The sequence below is a fragment of the Convolutriloba macropyga genome, unplaced genomic scaffold (assembly GCF_964194025.1).
Source record: "Convolutriloba macropyga unplaced genomic scaffold, txConMacr16.3 SCAFFOLD_2149, whole genome shotgun sequence".
NCBI classification, from domain to species: Eukaryota; Metazoa; Xenacoelomorpha; order Acoela; family Convolutidae; genus Convolutriloba; species Convolutriloba macropyga.
The window spans coordinates 10,793-29,779 of record NW_027453419.1 but is presented as its reverse complement, the minus strand read 5'-3'; the positions used below and the strand labels follow the sequence as shown (position 1 = coordinate 29,779).

The window sequence follows — 18,987 nt, the reverse complement described above, 5'->3', positions numbered from 1 at the left end:
TGCCTGATCTTTACGTCACTGGGAGACGGAGAAGAAACAACAAAAAGCTCGTGTAGACAGTCGGATGAATTTAATGTTGCTCTGTTCAAAATATTGTGTGAAGAAGAGAAAATAAATCCATTGAAATCTGCAGTGAACCATTCGAGAACATTTTGGAACTTTGAGATCGTGACTCAAAAACAGGCAAACATTTAGAGCGGACATCCATAATGCCAAAGTGATAACCTAGCCAAATTGAAAAGGAGAATGGTTCTATAGATGAAGGAAGCGTTTATACCAGTCACGAGAAGGTTGAAAGAATAGTTTTCTTAACCGCAAAAAAGCATCACCAGAACAAAATGTATTTCCAAAAATAGATCACAAAAAACGCACAAGTGTGAAATACCTGCAACCTGTTCAGCTGTATTAAAGACAATCTATCTAACGTCCTTTCTCGGCCCATTTTGGTCTTTTCAGCACGGTCTTTTCAAAAGTCGAGGCTTAAACCTGGGAACCGATTTAGTTCAGCGCTTAAAATCCTCGCCTAAAAATGGGAATGGAAAGGAGTTAAAGTTCTCGTTACATACTTGCCAAAACAACCAGTTGCCATGTAATGAAGTATAGAATTGTGCTGGTATGTTAAATTTATACTGTTTAAATAGTATAACATCGATTGGCTCCGATGTGGCCATTCTTTGGCTTTTTTTTCGACCATTCTTTGGCCATTCTTCGACCATTCTTTGGCTTTTTTCCGGACCTTAAATCAGACCTGGACTAGACTTGCCAAGTCTCAGTCCGGACTTGGATTTAGACTTGCCCGGTACTGAAATTGACTTGGCGTTAGGTCCAGGATTCATTCATTTAATTGTATGGAAGTTTATATACTGAATGCTATTTTTTCTGACTATGGAATAAAAGCGTGTTTTCATTAAAATAATTTAATTGAGATCTTCTAAGATTGAGCATAAATGTTATAATGACTCATAGAATCTGTATCATTTGTGTTTTATATAGAATTTAATACTTCAAATTTATAGGCTGCCCGAGTCGAGGTTTTTGGGTATTTTTTTGCAAGAAATGCGGTGAATGCGGTGAATTTTTGTGAGAAATGCGTTGATTGCGGTGAATGCGGTTAAAATAAATACTTCACCGCATTTCACCGCATTTCTTAAAAAATTCACCGCAAAATTCACCGAATTTCTTACAAAAATTCACCGCCAAACGTCGACCCGGGTGTAATGAATCGCCAAAGTTCTGCTGTCGGGTGCAACAATGATGTCACTCAATTGCCATTTTCCAATGCCAAATATTGGCCCTCCTTACTCGGGTTGAATTCTTGGGTTGATTCTACCATTGTGATTGAAGTTCCACCCTGGATAACTTTCAGCGTGTGAGTCGTATTAACTTGGTCACCGTTTTCCACCACTTTCCTGGTTTCTTTAACTTTGCCATCTTCTGTTATAACTTTACGTGACCATTTGGTGCTGGTGGCCATGTTGATCAACACTGTATGCTTTTCTAGATGATACTTTGGATCATTTCTGCTAGCCCCCCCCCCCCCCCCCCCCTAGCCCTATATAGCCATTATTTTACCACCCCCCCCCCCCCCAAAAAAAAATCTAATTTTTCACGAATTGTAAGAGCAAAATTTGTATTTCATTGAAACATGAGTGTCTTGGTAGATTGAAGGCACTTTTAGAATAGTTTCCTAGAAAAATTTAAAAAATCGAGCCCTTATTTTAGGCAATTACACCATAACCGATATTATACAGAAATTTTTAATGATGCTTACGTTATAGACAACAAATTTCCGTAGCAATACGTAGCGCTTTTGAACCATAGCTGTGCTAGCTTCCAATGAATGCATATTGTTCATATATGTTCATGCATAAGCTTACTTACTTTTAACAGTATGTTTAAACATGTGTAAATGGGGGGTGCAAAACTGAGTGGGGGGCTAGCAGAAAAGATCAGATAATTTGACTTTTCAAAAGCAGCTAAAGAATTTCATTGTATTTTGTTTAGCCTCTGGCTGTCATCAATAAATTTAAACTCTGAGCAGCAGCGGTTTTCTTGTTTTTGTTTTGCTTCTTGGGCTCCAATTTAGGGGTGTAGCAACAACAACGTGAGGGCTCTTATAGTTTCAGCTTTTTTGAAATAAAGCAACCCATGCATTCCAGAATTGAAAGCTCGTGGTGAAGCTAAATTAAGCAACCATTGGCACAAAAACGGCCTTTATTTTTTCAAAAACATTTTTTTGCAATTCACATCTCTAATAAAAGAGCAGCTTTTAGTGCTAAATTTTCTGATGTTGGTTAAGGTAACAGATGGAACTTTGCAAATTGTTGTTTTGTAGAAGTTTAACTCTGAAAAACCACAAAATGATATAAAAACGTGTCAAGCAATCGCTTCTGCAATCGATACAATCTCTCAACATAAGATAACTTAATTTCTTTAATGCGACTCTTTTAAAGACAGCACGAAATTGACTGCCACAATATATTTGCCAATTATTTCAAATAAAGGAGCAAATGTCTACAGTAATAACTACGACCACTTCAATGTTTTTGGAAAAAAATTGGTTAAAAAGTTGATTCAAAAGATTACCTCGAAGTTTGCTGGATCAGCTTCTCGTCATAAATAACTGAGAATTTCAAGCTTTTAAAAAAAATTAGCGTTTTGAGTTAAGTGTGAGTTAGATTTCTCCTTTTGCAACAACTAAGAATTTCTCTTTCTCAACAGAAAAAATTTGTACATAGAAAACCGTCAATTACATATATTTTGAGGACTTGACTAAATGAGAATTGAAGACTTTACAAAAACAGCAAACTTGGCGAAAACTTTATCTCAATTCAAACCAAACAAGCTGCCAAAAATCAAAGAAAAATTTTTGTAACCTTAATTTTAATTTAATGGAAACCCGAAGTTTACTGGGCAGTATATGTGATGATGATTCGATATTGTTTCGTTTTTAACTCATTTTTTGGTAATCAAGTATACATAGTTTTAAAGGATTTGTTTTGAGTGACTGTTATTAAGTTTCAAGATTGTCAGAAAGTTTCAAGATTGTCAGACTGTTATTAATTTTTCAAGATTGTCAAAGTACAACCTTATCTCAACTAAAATAAATAAAAAGCTGAGTCAAATGATTATTGAAGCTCAGAAGCAACATTACTGTGCACAACTTTATGAATGAATGACAAAAAGTCCAAAAACTGTTTTTTGTATTATTCAGTTTCTATTTTATCAGCTCTAAATTAGCAGCATACCTCGGTATATAGCCATTTATAGCTTTTTTTCCGGTTACAATGCAAAGCCAATATGAGACTGTCGACAGAAGACAGAATGAACAAAAAATTTGAACACGCATAAACCATAATTAAACTGTCACCGGAATAGTATCTGTTTTTATGAACACTTAGTTTAACTACACTGTCGACAGAATGTTGTACATATATTTATTGAGAACTTGTGGCTAAAAATAGTTACACTTTCGACAAAATGATCAAAAGTATGCATTTTTAAAAGTCGGTAAAAACTTCCTGTTGGATTTATGTATAAATGAAACAAAAAGATTTTTGAACACTCCGCAAAGCATTACTGAACCATCGACAGAATCTATAGATAATGATATTTGCGAACGTGACGCAGAAGTCATCTATGTAATCTACAACCGTTGATTGAGAGCCAGACCTTCTCAGTAAAAAGATCAAGCATAAATGCTGCGTCTTGATAATCATAGAGTAAAGTTGGCCAAAAACGGCAAAATTTTAATTCCAGTCTACTCTCAATGGAAGTGGAAAAAAAAGATTAGCTCCCATTGTAGTTTACAAAACTGTGTTGATCGTTTTTTGGGTATGTACTTCCGGCAAACTTAATCAAAGTGGACTAAAGAAGCTTTTTTGGGCAATTTTTAAGTAAAAAGTTTAAATTATGAAATATTTAGCCAAAAAATTAAATCAAAATAGTCAACAATAGTTTTTTTTTCTTTAAAAATAAGATCAACAGTGCTATTGTTAACAGTTTTTACATATTTTTTGCAAAATTGTCGAAAATTGCAAAAATTCCGGAAAATGTGAATGAAAATAATGCAAATCGGTCTAATATTCAATTAATTTAAACCACAATAGCTCGCTCTAGAAAACGAAATTCAAAAAATATCTGCTTAATTAATTCCATATTCTACGCTGGACGGGCTTTTTCATGATACCACTCACAACTCTCTACGATGAATATATCGATCGGTCAAAGTTGACTGAACAAAAAAAACCCATTCGAGTATGTATTTCCTCCCCCCCCCCCTCCTCCTGAGGGGCCGGAACCAAAATTAGTTTAACTCCGTTAGTATCAAGATATATTTTTCTATGATCGTGCAACCAAAGAGGAGTTGCGCATCACCGATCGTTCCTTTATTCGCCATATCCTACACTGTCCTGTTCTTTGTACAGTGCCGTTATAGCTCCTGTAGTCCGGGCCGTTTTGTTGATGTCAGTCACTGTCACCATTATACTCCAATTCGAATACTTTTTTGGCTTTTCTTCGAATGATTTTTTGACCTTGTATTTGGTTTCACCCTGTTTACCGTTTTGAAGAACTAAAGCGGTAAAATGGACCTAAGGGTGGACTTTATTAGTCAGGCACGCTGGGTCCTAATGTTAGTTCATAGTAAACCGAATTAGCTATACCTGTGTTGACCAAACATACTTACCACACTTACCATAATTTTTTTATTTTTTCACTATTTACACACTTTTTCCCGCTATTTTTTTGTAAAAACCTCGGCCTGGGGTTGAACGAACCAATTGTGAGCCATAAAAGTCCTCGAAAAATTTCTGTTCTATGATCTTGGTATGATAACTAACATTATAGCAGAGAAATTGGAGATTTTACTTGAGTAATATCAACATTCAAATATAATGCTGAATTTCAATCAAAATTTTTTGGAGTCCTTGAAGTAGTCCATTCATTGGTGATATTTTTTATTCGTACTGCATGAAATGGAAAATATGCGAGAACGGAAATCAAGAGGGCTATTGATTAAAAGAGAGAGAATTAAAAAGTTAAATTAAAACATCTAAGATAGACATCAATTATAATTGAATCTGTGATACCATAAAATATGTGCAATATGTCTTCACGTGATAAACCTGCAATTGTTTTATTTACACCAAAGGGCAGGAAAATAGATTCTCAAAGTCCTGTAGTAGTTTCTGTAGTCTGGGCAGCTTTGTTGATGTCAGTCACTGTCATTATTATACTCCAATTCGAATACTTTTTTTGGGTTTCCTTCGTATGATTGTTTCACCTTGTATTTGGTTCCACCTTGTTTAACTGATACCGTCTCAGTCGTAGAACTTCCTTTGTCGTCTGTTTTGTTTTCCACCTTTTTCTTAATTTTGCCATCTGGAGTTGTTATTGAGAATGACGTTGAAGTGCTCATCTTAATTTAGAGTTGTATCCGTCTTTATATGACACTTTGACTTTTTAACTTGACTGTAGAAATTTACGTTTTTTATGTTTAATATCAATGTTCATATAGAGGGGTCAATGAATTCTGAACAGCACTGTTTTTTTTCTGAGCAGCATATTTTGAAAAAAAAATTCAAGGCCACCTATTCTTTAAAGGATTGCACAATGAAGCAAAAATATGATTTCACATCAGAAAAAAAGATATTGTTGCGTGCTGCTCAAGCTGAGACAGCGAAAGTTCTTTTGTAATTGATAACCGAATCAGTTTTTCTTTTACGAATATATGAGTATTTTCAAACTGTGTCACCATCATACAAGTTTTACGTAACATATGATTTGCATGCTTTTAAGTACTCTTGCGAATCAAGATAAAAAACAAAAACACTACCAAAAAATTTTCAATTGCTATGCCTTTGCCTTGAGCTACAGATGACAAAAAAATTCAAAGCCTTAATTCTTCGAGGAACTTTTTTTTGTAATCATACTGTCAAATACGATTTGTATGAATTCTTAGCACTCATAGAACACTCAACCATCAGTTTAAAAAATGCACCGTTTTGTAAAATCAAGTAACGAATTACATTAGGAGCAAATGAAGCCACATTTGCCATCATTGAAGGTAATAGAGCAAAAACAATTTGTAATGAAATTAGATGATTTATGATTTGAAAGATTTCATATTAGTCACACAAGGATCATCAGACATTGACTCCTCGTTGTAAGTCGATCGATGAGTATATTTTAGGGGATCATCTCCAGCTTTTTTTTTTCAAAAAACTCAATTTCATATTTGGCAAGTTGTGCCACTAACTTTTAAAATGTTTCATTTTTTTACAGATCTCTAAAAACTGAAAAAAACCTCTTGAGTTAATAACAATTAACCGTGCAACTTGCAAGTGGAGACATGCACAAACGATGTTCTCAAAAAGAATTCTAATTAAAAGTGGTAAAGTTCAAAACATTTACTGTCTATAAATAGTACAGTAACCTAAAGCTAATGGTAATCTAAACACGCATTCAATCTTTTCTCAATTATTTTAATTGACAGACAAAGATTTCCATCGAGCGTTCGACACAGTTTTAATTTGAAGAAATTGATGAAATATTGGTCGTCTTGTTGCCAATAAGAATGTTTACACTAAAGTGGTCGAAAAAAATCAGCATCAATTCCCTCATGATTTGACATTCAACCATTATCTCCAACTGCAACAAAACAGGTAAAGATGAAATTTCTCTCAAAACTTCTCTAAAATGTCAGAACAAAGAGTAAAACAAAGAGTAAAATTTCCAAAAGTGACTGGTGAACTGGCTGAGTCAAATCCTATGACTTTACAAAACAGTGTTATCTGATTCCAACCCATAAAGCGATACAAAAATTATTTCTCACCTTAATTGAAGCCTTTAATGATTTTCATTGAAACTCATTGTGTAATTGTTGTCATACCTGATGATGGTTCGATTCAATTAAATAGTTCAATTAATTTGGCGATCGAGTTTAATGTGCAGATAATTTTACAAGGACGTTTTCGGAATTTTTTGAACTTTTGAGATGCTCAGATAATTTTATTACATTCAATTGTTTCAATCTAAGTTCAAATTAGTGCTGTGCACTACTTGAATTCTCGGTTCTATTTTGGTCCTTTTCAAATGTAAAACTAAAAAATTTACAAGTCAAAGTTTCAGTTAAAATTTGTCTCTACCGAACGAAGTTAAAAATTTAATCCAATGACTTTTGAAGTTTAGAGCAAATGTTTAAATGGTTATTTTGAATGTTTTAAATGAAAAATTTTCAAAAAAAACTAGAAAGTTCATTGTTCATTGCGTAAAATTAACTCTTAATTTCTATATTTATCTTTTCTGTTTTTCTGACTACACACTTTCTGTTGTATAGTTTTTACTATTAATAGCTCTTATTCGGGTTACATTACGAAGTTTTGTTTAAATACACTGTCGACAGAATGTTGAATACTGCCTTCGTGAACACGTGGTTAAATATGATAACAGTGATAAAAACGTGGTTGAAAATGAGAAAAACCAGATTTATTCAGTTCTCGGCGAACGTGGTCACAACGACAAAAAATTGTGAACACTTGCTGAAGTAAAATATTGTTGACAGATTAAAAAATCTGCTTTTTGTGGAGACTTGGCGAAGCATAATTACACTGTCGCCAGAATGATGAAAAGTCCTTCTGCAAACATTCGCTGAAACATAACAACACTGTCGACAGAATGATCTCCGAAGCGTCTTTCGTAAACAATAAAGGATTCATACCTAATCCGGCGACTGAACTCTTTGTGATACGTTTTTGTAAAAGTGCATAATCATGGCTTGTAAAATTTATGGTGCTCATTTAAAAACCGGCAACTTTAGTGAAAGAAAAAAATCATTTAGTGGGGTTGCGCCACCATTTGTAAAGCCTGTTCATTATGAAAAAATGAGAAGAAATCTACGTTATGGAAAACATTATTTAGTTTTCACGGAAAGATTAGCTGGCTGTTATATATGCAACAAGCAGCTATATCAGTTGGTTGTTATCGGTTGAAACTCGTTAATTTTGTCTTTTTAAACTTACGTACGGTGCTTATTGAAGCATAGTTCCTCAAGCGTTAAAATAAATTTTACCGTGTCTTGTTTCTGTAAATCATTTTATGTGATTTCTGATTGTACAATTGAATTCAAATTTGAACTGTTGAGCATATAATTAACTTTGATAATCTCAGTTTTTATTCTGAGGAACAAGGTTCCTAAGTGAGAGAAACTTTGTGCAGAGCACAGAGCAAGTTGCTCCTGCTGGCTTTAGCCAAGCCTAGGCTAATTTCATGTTAGCGTTATTAAAATCAACTGAAAAATTTTTTGATTTGATAAGTTGAGGCCAGAAGTCCAAAGAAATTTTTGGTTTACGTTTGTTAAAGAAATTTCTTGATTCGGGATTTCTCTGATTTGGATTATTGTCTGAGTTATTAACAAAACTCAACAAAAACTGATTGTTTAACTTAAAACTAATTTTGTATTTGAGAGATGTTGTTGAGAGAGAGCAAAGCTGGACGATTATTTATTGGGACTAATTGAGTATCAACTGAAACCTCGGTGATCTACAGCATAGCAGGTAATACAGTTCGGAAAGTTAACAGCAAAAACTTATTATTCTGACAGATTTTTAGCCGCGTTGTAAAGTTTTTCTTGTTTTTGACAGGAGAGCAGCCGCTACAGCTATAATTTTTAGATGACACTTTGACTTTTTAACGTGATTTAAGAAGATTTTTTCAATACATTGCTGTTATTTTATAAAAGAATATGCCATGAATTTTGGGCAAGAATGTTCTCGTTATTTGCCCTAAACGACCTGTTTGACTCCGAGCTTCCGGGTCTGTCATCATCAATTTTCTATCCTTGTAATTTCACAAAATTTGGAAAATAAGGCAGCCGATGCTTTAAAGGATTTTACAATGAAGCAAAACTAAGCTCTGACGACAAAAAATGCAAAAACTGCGTTCATTCATATCCACCAGCAAAATTTCCTCTATATTTGCTTATTGTTTTAGTTGAGACAGCAAAATGTTTTTATGTTCAACCTTTAAGGTATAATGGTCGAGAAGAAAACATAACTTCTCACAGTCATATATACTAAATTCAACTCATGCAAATCAGCTGACGCTAATTGGTAATAAAATGTCTTTTATTGTCTTGAAGTGCAACTATGCAGGCAAAAATAGGCAATCAATCAATATTATTAAAAACCAAGGCTTTTTTCGTGAAGTTGTTAAAAATGTTAAAATTTTGCTTTCATTGGCAGAAGGTCCTACATAAGTTTGAGAGATGTTTAAACATTAATCAATATTTGGTTTCATTTGAAGCCTTGTTCTTAGATATACGATCATAACGGTTTCATAACAGTATAAAAATAAATCAATTGTTATCATAACCAGCAACCAAAGGTAAATGAGTTTGGAGGAATTTTTCTGAACCTTTTGTGGAAAGGCTTAGTGGATTAACATCAAAAAGCTATCATTACTTCTAAATTATTTTTTATTTAAGCCCAGAAAGTCAAAAATTCGAAAAGAAATGCTTTCAAATGAAGTTGTGAAAAATTTTGGATCTTTTCCGTTTGTGCCCCCAGAACGTTATGCGCCCACCAGTTACAGAGCACGTTCCATTACATAGCGAATCACTATGTAAAAATAATGCACGTGCGTCTCGGGGGTGCAAATAATATGCTCCCACTAAACTGGGGGCACGAACGGAAAAATCCAAAATTTTGAAAATTTTTAACACTCTGATTAAAGCATTCCTTTTCAAACTTTAAAATTGTTTAAATGTTGATAAAACTGTTTTGTGTACTTTGTAGTCTTATTTTTCATCTAATTTTATCTCTTCCAAATTGACTGCATACTTTTGTTGTATAATTAGCTGGGTTTTTGGCAGATTTTTTTTGTTGCAATACATCACGAGGATTTCATTCAAACTGCAGACAGAATAATTTAAAATGAAACTCGTTTCATGTCTACCTGTGAATCATAGTCACAATGTCAAAAGAATGATAAACTTCGCTGCCCTTGACACGGCTATATAAAGTCACAGCCGAAAAAGAAGAAAAAACTACTTTCGTGGACACGAAAATAATTGCAGAGTCCAAAAATGATCAAAACTTGCATTTGTGAACACTACATAAAGTTGAATTATATTGTCGACAAAACGATCAAAACGATGAAAAGCTTTTTCTTAAAAATTAAACTACGCATAATTTACCTGTGTACAAAATATTGGAAATACTTTTTGAGTTCACTTGACTAAAATAGATACACTTTCAAGAGAAAAGATTGAAGGATGCTTTCTTGAATACTCGGCTAAATTTACTTATGCTGTCAACAAAATAATACTGAGCTCGCAACTAACCATAATTTCAATATGAACAGTCTAGCTAAAAATGTACAAGTTTGAGATCCTTTTGAACCTATTGACAAATTATGGTATTTTCTCAGAAGAACGTCCATTGAACAAAATAACCATTTTCAGCGCTACTAACATTCATTGCGACCCTAAGAATTTGATTAACATAGATGTTAAATGCAGTGATTTTTTATACCACAATATTTTGTTTTAGAACAATTCTTTGTACTCCTGTGCCATTGTCACACATGTGAAACAAATCTACCGATAGGAAATTTAATACAACTATAAGTCAGTTGTATGTTCAAATGGCGCACGTATTTTAATTCTCTTTCATTTTCTTGCTTGGTTTTTCAAGATATCTTAAGGTCTTCTGACTGTTTCAGTTAGTCTTAAAAACGACGCAATGAATAATTAAATAGTTTGAATCAATAGAACAAACTATTTAATTATTCATTGCGTCGTTTTTAAGACTAACTGAAACTTTGCTGTTAACATTTTAAACGACTACGGTTTAAATTGAATTGAGAAGATTACGTAAACCCGCATATTCTAAATTACAGTATTAAAATGTTCGAAGTTTTTATACATCGCCTTTGTTGCGAGTGTTCATTTTGAAGTGAGTTATAATGTTACTAAACACTTTCACAATAGCAAATAGTGGCCATTAATGTCGTTGGTGGCAACTTGTTTACGATTTCTTTCGGTCTTTTTTTATGACTGTTTTTGTTCATTCTGGTTTTAGATTGTGGTTTTAGCTTCTCAGCTTGAGCGAATAAAATGTAACATCTTATGTATTATTATCGCAATTAATAGGACCACGACTGATCCAGCAAAAAAGTGATTGAAATTCGTATCGAATTGAAACAACCAGCCAGAGTTTCTGTTTCAATAAATTTTAGAAGTCAGCTAAAGCAAAAACTCAATTCACGAGTCTGCAGGGGTTCTCTCTGGGATCTGTGAGTTGTCGATAATTTTTTAATTTCCTTCTAACGCTAAATTTGTAAACGGCAATTTAAGTTTTTGATTTTCAAAATTTTTGTTCAAATATATTACAGGCAGAGGTTAACTGGAAAATTTAACTGGGAGGGGGGCGCATGGCGTACTGTGGGTGGGGGGGCACAAATGGAAAAGATCCAATTTTTTTTTCAAGTGGGTTTAAGAAAACATGGGACTTTTCTGCTGCCATGGGATGACACTCCTTAAAATTGTTTAGTTATACCGTTAAGTTTAAGTACAATGCTCAACCGAAAAGTGGCATTAAAAGACCATACTCCACTCAAACAGCCCATGAAAAGACTTTAGATCAAAGTAAGCGTTCAATTTGATTTTAAGTCGACCAAATTAATGATGCCGGACTTAAGCTCGACCCAAGTTTTGGACTCTGGGCTTTAGCTCGAACAAAATCTGATGCTCGACAAAAAGTGTTCCAGCTAGACCCCCAAAATTGTAATTGCACATTGAAAATTGGCTAGGGCATATAACGTAGTCAGTGGGTTTGGGTGTTCAATTTGATAAAAAATGTTTGTGATTATTGAAATTTGTGCCATCGTAAATTTTGTTTTTGTTTAAAAAAAATGCATTTTAGAATCAAATCGACTAAATTATAACAATGTCGACACATGCTGAGGAAATGGCAATTGTTAGAGTTTTGCTAACTAGTTCCATTCAGCCGAACAAGTTCCCAATATGTCGTACTTGCGACAACATAATAAAAGGAATTCAATTTTTCTTAGGATTATTGTGGCAAATTTTCAACTGTTATGATTTTGGCCTGCAATTGTTGTATTGCTAGTTTGGTGGTGCTCTTAGATTCCTATACATCCACAAAATGAAGTATAGAAATAATAACTATTGAAAATCCCAAAAATACGATCCTCGACTCATCAAAAGACCGTGCTCTATCTTCAATTGTTATGAAAAGACCTCAGCTCGACCCTTGAAAAGAGTGAATACTTTACCTCTGGTTTAACTAGTTGTTTAGCCGTGCGTTTATAATCAACATTTGGACCCCCTACTAAAATTAGAAAGTCTATTACTATGACGCAGTCTAAATATTGATATTCAGTTGATGCCAAGATCAATTAAACACATTGATCGATATATTGAGTAAAACAATTGGAAAGAATTAAATATTTCGGAAAACCACTGCTTGCTCAATCCAGCAGTGCGGACGACAAATTGATAGAAAAATTAGTTGATTAATATAAAAAAAACAGCAACATTGGCGGCAGCAGTAAATTGCTATGAGTAAATTCAGCAAACGCATTTTAATTACCGGATTGGAGAAAATGTATAAAATTGGTTTTATCAATGCAATCGGACAATAGAAAACTCTCAGCAACAGAACAGAATTTCTTGAGTAGTCATAGATCAAATACCCATATTTTTGTTATTTAAAGGTACGCTGATAATGGTAGCCATGAGAGTAACTTGGAAAGCAATTAAGATAAAGACGATGCCAGCGATGAATGGCGTTATTTTTTACGGTTACATGACAATTTACCCAATTCCATTTTACCCAATGCCATTTTACCTTACGCCAATTTACCCAACCTGTCATTTTACCCAATGCCATTTTACCCAATGCCATTTTCCCAATACCAACTTACCCAATGCTCTTTGATCTTTTTGTTCAATTATCCGATTGGACATTAGCAGTCGCTATTAGAAGGATGATTTAAAATATTTGTGGACAATATAATCCCATGTTCAGTTGTGATAGTTTTATATCAAGTCCCACAGGCCATTTAGTTATATAATTGGCTAATCCCACGTTCGGTTGTGATAGTTTCATATCAAGTCCCACGGACAATTTATTTTATAGTCGGCTAAATAGTCGTTCTTGTTAATTTAGCAATGGGTTAAATTGAGTAAGTTGGCATTAGGTAAAATGGCATTGGGTAAATTTGCAGGTTGGGTAAAATGGCATTTGGTATAATGGCATTGGTTAAAATGGAATTGGGTAAATTGTCCTGACACCATTTTTTACATTGTAGGTTTAGATTTTGACCCACTTAAAGTATCTAATTTTCGGTTTGCAAATAGGATGCTCGTAAATTTTGAACCGGTATCAAGTTTGTAGTACCAGGCGTTAAGAACATTGTTTGGTATGACTTGACGATCAAAATTTGTTTTAAAAAACGCTTATCAAAGTAATTGAATAACTTTCTAATTGAAAAAGTAATAGCATTCAGTCAAGATTTAAAAAGTTTCCATGGTGAAAGTCGAAAAGTTTCGGAGAACAGATCAGAAAAATGGGGTCTATTTGGTTCCCTCCATTGTTTTTATGCCCTAAATAACAGTTTATAAGTTGTTTTAGAGCATTTTACTTTGTAATAAATAGCAACTGCCCCTGGGTGTCGTAAAAGTTTTGTGCCCACTAAACTGGGTGGCGTGAATGAAAAGCTATGGAAAAAGCTTCAATAATTAATTGTGATGAAAATCGGTGAAAAATCATTAAGAGATACCTCGATAATTCGCCCTCTGCAGTTTTGTAGCATTTGTATGGTAGCATTTTTACTCAATTGATAACAATTTCAGATAACTTTTTCCAGTTCTGAAAAATCCAATACCTTTAGAATTTTCGAGTCTCCTGCATTTAAAAATCAGTTTTTGGTTTTTTAGCTTCTAGCGTCTTATTTTCTTTGCAAATCTAATTAAACAACACAAAGTATTTTTGCTTTTTCAGGTGCACAAAATTAATGGAGACGCTACCTGCAGTTTTCGAGAATTTCCGAAGCACAGACGAGAAAAATTTTGTCCTGTTATTTTAACCGAGTTTTCATTTCTTTATATTTTTAAGTCAGTTCTTCTTTTTTTAATTTTTTAAGTTTTTAATTTTTCAATACAATATGTATCTGAAAAATTGGTTGAGGAAAAACAGTTTATTTTAAGAGAAACTGTTTAGGGGTTTCTCGTTTTCGAAACCGCTATTCAAAAAATTTCGTTTCTTTATCAACTTCTAACAATTGCATCGAAAAAAATAAAAACTCACGAGTACATAGAGTGTTCATTAGAAGCTGAATTGAAAAAAAAACACTAAAATTATTGTAGGTTTTCAAAACTGAAGCTTCTGATGCTGTTTATTTGATATTAAAAAGGTATGTTTTGGCCAATACTGGGTTGAAAACCAAAGTTATGAGTTGTTGTATCTCCAGGGAAAACAACTGTTTAGACATATAACGTAAAAAAGCAGTCCGAAACAATTGGGGCCAAATTTTACAAAAAAAAATGAGATTTTGTCAAACTTTGGGGTAGGACTTCGGAGTTTACTTCTGAAACCTTAGGGGTCAACAATGGTAACGCATGGAACCGTTGTTTTGGAAAACTCCTCCTCATGGGTGGCGTCTGGAACTTTAAAAAATGTCTGATGTCGTATTATCTGTTCTCCAAAAACTTGGTTTTGTTGGTAAAAAATCTTTGCTTTGCCTTTTCTTTGTCTTTGCCTTTGTCTTTTCTTTGCTTGCCCACTTTTCTGTTTACGTTTATGTGCTGCACAATGTTTTTTAGAGGTGCACCCTATCCCTGCTGAACGAACTCAAAGAACCATTGAAATGGCTTTCAGAATAGAGGTTCGTGGGGAGGCTTTTGTTCGAGAAAACAGTTTGTGGAAAGGATGTTTTTTTGTAACTTCAATTTTGAGGTCAACAAAAATATGCAAGTAATACTGAGGTTCAATCACATAATTCTACTCTTTGGATATAAATGAACCAAATATTTGTTGCTTAAGAAAGTTGCGGGCACTTGGATCTTAGTTTTGAGTTAGTTCGGACAAAAGTCAAGCATTGATTTTTCAGTTGGTTGTAGCACAACAATAAACATTCCTTGAACAAATTGATATATTTCTCTTATGGTTTATTTGATTTGGTCTTCCCGTGCTATTGAATCTTATATGCAAGAACGGAATAAAAGATGGCTTTTGATTAGAAGAAAGAGTGATAACAAACAAGTTAATTCAGATAATTTAAGATAGTTATCAATTGTAAGAGATGCTAAAATGCCAATTGACATGTGCATTTGTCCTCACGTGACAGGCGTGAAACATTTTATTTACAGTGAAAGTCAAGGTTGTGGATTCTCACAGTCATGTTACAGGTTCTTTTGACGGGCAGCTTCCATGTCAGCCACTGTCATTATACCCCCAATGCTTTCTTCCCTGTGTCGCGTTGCTCCACTGATTGCAATTTGATTGTGGTATCACCCTGTTTAACTTTCAACGTCTCACTCGTAAATCTTCGTCCATCGTCGTCTGTTACGGTTTCCACCGTTTGCTTGAACGTGCCCTCTTCAGTTACGCATTTCACTGACACTTTAGAGCCACTCATGTTGGTTAAGATTTATATGCTTTTCTAGATGATACTTTGACTTATCAACATGACTTAAGATTTTGATGGTGTTTAGGGCATATGACTATGGCAATTGTTATGGTTGTTTAGGGCTATATGTTTAAATAGAAGGTCGAATGAATTCTTATAAGCAGCGGTGTTTTCTTTTCTTTTGCTCCAGGGATAATTAAAACATACATATATATATATATATATATATATATATATATATATATATATATATATATATATATATATATATAACTCCCAAATCATTATTCAATCATCAATAATTTAGTTTTCTTGTTATGGCATATTATAAGGCAGTGTTTGCATAAATGTATTGAAAAGTGTAGCTAAACTAAACTAAGCAATTGTGGTGACAAAACTAGGGTGTTTTTTACTAACAGTAATTGTCTCAATAAGTATCCCTGTTCTTATATATCTGATAAAAGTTTCCTTGCTCTGCGAGTCAAAAAAACTCCTTCAGTTTTGTAATTTGTATTTGAAGTTAACTAAGATCGGTGCAATAAATAGTGACCAGTTTTAAAGGGTGTCATAATTCTCAGAAAAATATGACTTCGTCTAAATTTATCAGAGATCAATGAATTGTTTGTCTTTCATAAGTCAAAATTTCAACTCGAAGTGCGTCTCAACTGAAGAAAGTGAAAAGTTTGAATAAAACTGATTTTGACTCAGAGAATCTTTTAAAAACTTAACGATTTTATAAAAAGTAATAAAAAATGGTTTTGTGCATTATACAGTCTGATTTTTTCTATTTATAATCTCTTCATAATCGCCTACTTCTTTTTGTAATTAGTGGCAGTTATGACAATTCTTTGACTATAAAACGAAGCATGAGGCTTTTAATTAAACTGTCGACAGAACAACATGAAAAGAATCTCTTTTCGTGAACACTTGCTCGGTAAAGTATAGTTGCTGTGTCAAAAGAATGATACAAATTTGAACTGATGAAAACTCGGCTATACATAATGATATTACACTGTCGACAGAATAACAAAAAAACTATTTTCGTGAACAGTTGGCTAAAAATAGTTTCGCTGTGCAGAAATGATCAAAAATGCTCTTTTGTTATCACGCTGGTAAGTTTAATTATACTGTCGACAGAATGATTATAAATAATACTACTTTCTGGAACATTATACAAAGCATGATGTCTTTGTCTATAGAATGACAAAAATTTCATTCTGGATTACTTGACTGAGAAAGTACAATTTCAAAAGTTACGATTGGAAAATGTTTTGGTTAACAGGCGGCTGAGTTAAACATAATGTCAACAGAATAACAACCAGGGTCGAGGTTTTGGAGGCAAATTTTCCTAAGAAATGCGGTAAAGTTTTCACCTCGTTTTTCTTACATCTTTTGCGCTGAAATCGTGACTCGCGGCGCATTATTCATTTTCACCGCATTAGGAATTCTTACAAAAAAAAAGAAATTTCCGTACGCCATCTCTCACTAAATTGCGGAAAGATTTAATTAGGGCGAAATTCACCATAATCTGACTGTGAACAGATAAAGTAAAAGACTTACAAAGTTGAGGTCCGATTGAATCAAATTGAGGGGAGAAATCGGATGGCTCATGCATTCACCTAATCACCAATTTACGGTGGGCTTCTGAATTTCAACTGTTAAGGTAGGTTTGCTTTTCCTTAAATCACCTCCACTAACTCTAACTTCATCTGACCTTTACCTGAAATCATATCTATCATCATGTCACTTTTTAACCTGTCAATATAAATGCAGGCCTTGACCAAGCCGTGCAAGTTTAAATTCACGTCTTGGCCAAAACGTGCAAGTCTAAAAGCAAGTCTTGGCCAAGACTTGGCACCTCTAAATGCAATTCTTGGCCAAGACCTGGCACGTCTAAATGCAAGTCTTGGCCAAGACCTGGCACGTCTAAATGCAAGTCTTGGCCAAGACCTGGCACCTCTAAATGCAAGTCTTGGCCAGGACTTGGCACGTCTAAATGCAATTCTTGGCCAAGACCTGGCACGTCTAAATGCAATTCTGAGCCAAGACCTGGCACGTCTAAATGCAAGTCTTGGCCAAGACCTGGCACCTCTAAATGCAAGTCTTGGCCAGGACTTAGAACGTCTAAATGCAAGTCTTGACCAAGACTTGGCACGTCTAAATGCAATTCTTGGCCAAGACCTGGCACGTCTAAATGCAATTCTGAGCCAAGACCTGGCACGTCTAAATGCAAGTCTTGGCCAAGACTTGGCACGTCTAAATGCAAGTCTTGGCCAAGACTAGGCACGTCTAAATGCAAGTCTTGGCCACGACTTGGCACGTCTAAATGCAGTCCTTGGCCGAGACCTGGAAAGTCTAGAAACCCTCAAAAATAAGTTAAAAAAGTCAGAAAAGGTCAAAAAACGTTAAAAAAGGTCTAGAAACGTCAATAGTAGCCCAAAAACATAGCGGAAACCTTAACTTCGTGCCCTTTTTTCACATTTTTTTCCTCTGAAAAGAACGCTCAACAATTGGCAAATCTGAAAAAAATTAGGAATTTTCGATTTTTGGCTAAATTTCGGCTACAAACTGCTAAAAACGGCGAGGAAACACCTGAAAACGGTCACATATGGCCCCATTCGAACCTCCCGGGTCGCTATGTGTCACTTGCTATCAGATGGTATCAGTTGTCAGGCGCCCCAAGAAAGTGCATAAAAATTAATGGAAAAATCATGGCACGTTACAAAATTTTTCGAAATTCAAAATTTCCACAAGATTTTTTTTTGAAAATTTGGTTTATACGTGGGAATCAACTTGCAAGTGCAATCCATTTCTTGTTAAAGACTTTCGGACTTGTTTTTAGACGTGCACAGTACTGATATGTACTTTTAGACTTGCATTTAGACTTGCCCAGTACTGATCTTGACTTGCAGTTCAGTCCGGGAAGTCAACAAATAACTCTGTTTTGCTATTATGAGTATATTTGTACATGCCCTCATTTTGTAGTTGTTTTGCAGTTTAATCTAGTTTAGTTTTCAATAGTTTTCAATTTGGTACCTTACAGTTTCCATTGCAAGCAATCTGTCTGCACAATTTATCCTGAGGTTACTTTCTTTTTTTAACTCTTGAGAAATGAAGCAAACAGTTTCTCTGTAATTTCGTGATCACTCGGAAAACACGCAAAGTTCTAGTTTTTGTTAAAGTGCGACAAAAAATATTTTGTTTTATCTAAAGTCCTCAATAAAACAATTTTCTTGTTCGCTTTGAGAATCAGTAATTCTGTAACTGACCAATTTCTTAGAAATGAGAACGCGCACAGTAGGTTATTTCTGTTGACACAATAGATTGAATTGT

The 18,987-nt window shown here is 34.2% G+C and overlaps 1 long non-coding RNA gene across 2 annotated transcripts; it reads right to left on the bottom strand.

Annotated features, from left to right (window-relative positions):
* Window positions 1-5,026: 5,026 nt before the first annotated feature.
* On the bottom strand, window positions 5,027-16,553 carry LOC142358274 (uncharacterized). 2 transcript variants are annotated; one of them, XR_012761788.1, is made up of 4 exons: window positions 16,304-16,553; window positions 15,393-15,687; window positions 7,610-7,650; window positions 5,027-5,441 (listed from the first exon to the last, which is right to left on the bottom strand). It is a non-coding gene; the product is annotated as an uncharacterized LOC142358274 (long non-coding RNA). The 2 variants fall into 2 exon arrangements; XR_012761787.1 differs by lacking the exons at window positions 7,610-7,650; window positions 15,393-15,687; window positions 16,304-16,553 and adding an exon at window positions 7,149-7,603.
* Between the last annotated feature and the right edge of the window lie 2,434 nt (window positions 16,554-18,987).